This window comes from Eptatretus burgeri, chromosome 6 (assembly GCF_056783735.1).
Source record: "Eptatretus burgeri isolate ZD-2024b chromosome 6, Ebu_testis_v1, whole genome shotgun sequence".
Taxonomy (NCBI): Eukaryota; Metazoa; Chordata; class Myxini; order Myxiniformes; family Myxinidae; genus Eptatretus; species Eptatretus burgeri.
Window position 1 is genome coordinate 3,912,866 of NC_140966.1, and position 4,635 is coordinate 3,917,500.

The 4,635-nt window shown below is 43.1% G+C and overlaps 1 protein-coding gene across 3 annotated transcripts in view; it reads left to right on the forward strand.

The window, feature by feature from the left end:
* The first annotated feature begins 4,553 nt into the window (after positions 1-4,553).
* The window catches only part of ADPRH (ADP-ribosylarginine hydrolase), a 45,010-nt gene continuing 44,928 nt past the window's right edge, over positions 4,554-4,635 (forward strand). The window contains exon 1 of one of the 3 annotated variants that reach the window (XM_085883746.1): positions 4,554-4,635. This exon is cut by the window's right edge and continues 30 nt beyond it. The gene's annotated coding sequence lies outside the window, so the exon portion shown is untranslated. The other 2 variants (XM_085883742.1, XM_085883745.1) reach the window with 2 other exon arrangements.

Consider the following 4,635-nt stretch of genomic DNA (forward strand, 5'->3'; position numbering starts at 1 on the left):
TTCTCCTTGGGCACAAAAAAACAGGTCCCTCAGAGGTCCAGTTTCAGAGGTATTAATTTTTTTTGTACAGTCCACAATAAGTGTACGATGTACGATAAAGTATTTTAGCTGTTGCTAAGCAACGGAGGTGTGCATAGCAACCATTCATTTTTGTGTACGTGCTCGCCACATTGGACACATTTCACCCAAGTTTCATCAAAATCAGACTCTTTCTCTTAGAGATATTCGCAATTAACCGTTTCTGAAATGTTCGACATGCACACGCTCAAAACCTATCTCCTCCTACAAATAATTTTTGTTAGGGCTGCAAATTGGCATGAAGGGAGCTAGGTAGATTGCGCACAGAACTCTAAGCTTCGATTTTTCGAATTTTTTGTTGTTGATTTTTTTCGATTTTTTGACCACTTTAAAGGGCCGTTGCGATGCCGTTGCTAGGGCCCGGGGTCCCATTTTCGAAAGCACACGATTCCCAGAAATAATTGGTCCTGCCTACCAAATTTCATTGGAACCGGTTGAGTGGTTTAGCCCCTAGGCTTGACCAAAGTTTCGCGGACAGACAGACGGACAGATGGAAATGTCCAGAATAAGGGTGCTCGAAGAGCAGCCAATAAAATCGACATGATTGATCCCGACGGAGACACCATTGACCAAGTTCGTGGGTTGTCAGCGCCGTCGGGTGGACGAGTCCAACAACGCGATCGACGAGGGTTGTTGATAATGTCACGCGCGTATCCTGTACCAGCCAACAGTATCCTGTACTCGGTTGTACCAGCCAACACAACCCCCCCCCGCCCCCCCTCCCCGTCGAGCACATTAGTGGACTCGCCCTATTTACAGATTACTCCCACACAACCTGACAGTCACTGTATGCACATGCATCACTGCTGACGACAATATGGTGGGCCCTGCATCGATTGAGGTCCTGTGATATGCTGGCAAAATGGAAATAAGAGTTGGTTTTTGTTCCAAAATTTGGAAATAAAAATTAGGGTGAAAAATAATATCCGTTTGTGAGGTGAAACTGAAACATATGCAAAGTCCAAAGGGGGAGGGGGGTGGGGTGCGCAATCCCCCTGTACTGTACACAATCACTGTACCCCCCCCCCAATCCACCCTTGCATCCATAAATAAAATTTCTCAAACAAAGAACATTTCTCAACTTTACTTACTTTTTTTCGTTTCCAGTTGTCACCTGTGACACGTGACGTCACATTTACTGCAAATGGCATCCCCACAGTAACGAGCAGTGTTCCCTGGTTTATGGAGGACAAGTGATGATAAATGGTGATGAATGCAATATTGTTGTGGGGCCTGGTGTCGGCGGCGAGCACGACCACTAGGTGGAACAGTAGAGTCGGCTCCACCAAACACCCGGAATCTTGATCGTGCTTCTCGGAGAACTCCGAAAGGCCCGGGTCCCTTACGCTTACAGGACCGTGAATCGCCAATAATTCGACCGCGTGGGATAGGGTTAATTCCCATTAGACTAGGGACGGGACCCTAACTAGAAACACGTACTTACCGACATAACTGATCTATAGGACCTGGCTGTTGTGTGCTCATGGTTTCCAAATTCGCAACAATATGATGATCTTGACAAATCTTGGCAATAAAACTTTGAGGAATGTTCTTTCATTCACAAGCTTTGATTACGGTTTGAATTTGGAACGGTAATTTGGAACGGTCAAACGGGTCAAAATATGGGTCACTTGCCATGTAAGCTTCAATGTGAGCTGCGTTTGTCGCACGCATGACATAAAGGCGGTACACGAGTTCTTGCCATGTTCAGCTCAACATGTTTGCATCCACCAGTGTGCGTGTAGCTGTGATCTGAGAACGAAGATGCTGCAGGTTTGGAGACATCTTTGATAAAACCCCAACAGAACAAAATACAATCAAGGGCGGTTATATTCGGTGAGAGTGGGGGCCAGGTGGTTGGTCCGTCTCAGCTAATCTAGTGATCTGGAAATTTTTCATTCAGGACGGCTCAAACGATGAAGGCCCAACGAGGGAGAGCGCCGTCCTGTTGAAAAATATCGGGTTGCAGGTCTTCTTTTTGTGGGAAGGCGAATCCTTACAATATGTTCATGTAAGTTGTTGAGGTCACTGTATCCTCTACAAAGAAAAACAGACCCACCAAGCAGTCATGGAGAGGGCCACACCAACCACTGACATTTGGACTATCACGTGTGAGTTCAATGACCAAGTGGGGGTTTTTAGAGCCCCAGATCCTCACATTGTGCCGGCTGACCTTCTCCGAGACATGAAAGCAAGCTTCGTCTGTGAACATGATCTTTTTTCAGGAAATCTTCGTCATCCTCTATGCGAATGAGCATTTCCAAGGCAAATACCTTGCGTTTGGGTCCGTCATTTGGTTTGAGTTCCTGCAGAATCTGCACCTTATCGGCATAAAGCTTCAGTCTTTCATGTAAAATCCTGTGTACAGTGGCAGTTGGTAGTCCCAGTTCTCTAGATGCTTGTCAAATTGATTTTCCGGCAATTTGTTGAAATGATTCACGTACTCGTTCAACGTCTGCTGCACTTGTGCTTGGTCCACCGGTACTTTTCTGTTTTTGACAATTTCCAGTCTCCTTAAACCTCTCGTACCACTCTCTGATGCAAGTCCGCGATGGCGGATTCCTTCCATACCTTGTACGGAAATAACGCTGAACTTGCGTGTTGGATCTCGTGTCGATGAACCATTCGACGCACTGAGCTTTCTCCTGTGGAGTCGCCATTTTCTTTTACATTAAACCACCAAACCTGAAAATAAAGAAAACTTTATGAGTTTCTGTATCACATCAAACAAAGGGTATTGTATCATTTGTGGTACTAAATATATTCACAGCCAAAGTTGTCCAGATCTTTTTGGAACAACCTGTAGTTTGTAGTAGAAGGGATGTCGGGTTAAAATAGGAACTAGGAATACTTACCCCACACAGTCTTGAGAAGGACTTGGTGCGAGCCAACTCTTCTGGCGGCAAATTTGTAATTAAAAACATCGGGGCAATAGCTCTGGGCGCTCACCTGGTAGCGGCTGAATAAGATAACCAGGGAACCACGAGTTGGCATGGATGACCCACAAACTATGTAATGGAGAAGAAAGTAAATACCTGTGGAATTTTTTTTAATGCCATGAACAAACTTTTGTACATCATGGGTGATAAAAGTTCCAGTCAAGTTTCATTGAAATTGTGTGTGTGTGTGTGTGTGTGTGTGTGTGTGTGTGTGTGTGTGTGTGTGTGTGTGTGTGTGTGTGTGTGTGTGTGTACTGTCAAAGAAAGCAACTGCATATTTTGGGGGGGCACCCCCAACATAGAATCCCTGAGACCTCAAGTGTTTTTTTCATGTCGTGAACAAACTTTAGTCCACTACAGGGTGATGAAAGTGGTGGTCACGTTTCATCGGAATTGTGTGTAGTTTCTGAAAAGAAAGCAAATACCTCTTTTGGGGGGCAACTTCCCCATAGAGCCCCTTCGACCTCGAATTTTTAATGGCATGAACAAACTATGGTACATCATGGGTGATGAAGGTTGTGATCAAGTTTCAACAGAATTGCATGTGTAGTTTCTGAGAAGAAAGCAAGTACCTATTTTGGGGCACAACCCCCCCACCCCGTTAACCCCCTCAGGACCCTCATTTATAAATAACTAGTACGTGCCCGTACGTGCGTGCCCGTACGTAGGAAAAAAAATTGTGATGTCAATTGTGACGTGATAGCACCGTGTCTTCCCATTGGTTTGGTAAATAAATGGCCATAACTTGGGAACCACTTGTCCGATTAATATCAAACCTTGAAAAGGCACATACTCAGGTCCCCAGCAATATACCTGGCAAGTTTCAATGAGATCGGACCAGTGGTTGTCGAGAAACAGCGGTCACAGACAGACAGACAGACAGACACACAGAGATTGCTGGAATTATAGATTGATAAAAAAAAGATATCTCCAGCGAACTATACCGCTGAGGTTGTTTGCATTGATCAAATAATCCCGAAGAAAATTTGAATGAATCGGGAATTATTTTTTTAACAATTTTTTTCGTTGCCCGATTTGAACGGAACTTGATCCTGCAGGTCAATGTGAAAACAAGGACAAATGTGTCCAAGAGCAGCGTCCTAAAGGTTTTGTCAGCTAAAAATAAAAAAATAAAAAAATAATAATAATAATAATAATAATAATAATAATAAATAAATAAATAAATAATAATTAAAAAAAAAACAACTTCCGATATTTCGTCACGTGCCTTGATTAAGCCAATAGCGAGACCCGTCATAGTGTATTTACGTATTTACGAAATATAGTGTATTTACGAATTTACAATACATTAAATGGAATAATCTTTAAATAGTAACGTGAACTTTTCGAAACTTTAAAGCAAATGTCCGAATATATTTAAAAGTTCATGATCGACGCTCTCAAAAGGCACCGTCCATGTGAGGATGTGTACAGGTGCTCAGTATTTAAGGAGATCCGGATCGTGTATATACAAGAGCCGAGAGATTAAGGTTTTGGAAGAAGAAGAAGAAGAAGAAGAAGAAGAAGAAGAAGAAGAAGAAGAAGAAGAAGAAGAAGAAGAAGAAGAAGAAGAAGAAGAAGAAGAAGAAGAAGAAGAAGAAGAAGAAGAAGAAGAAGA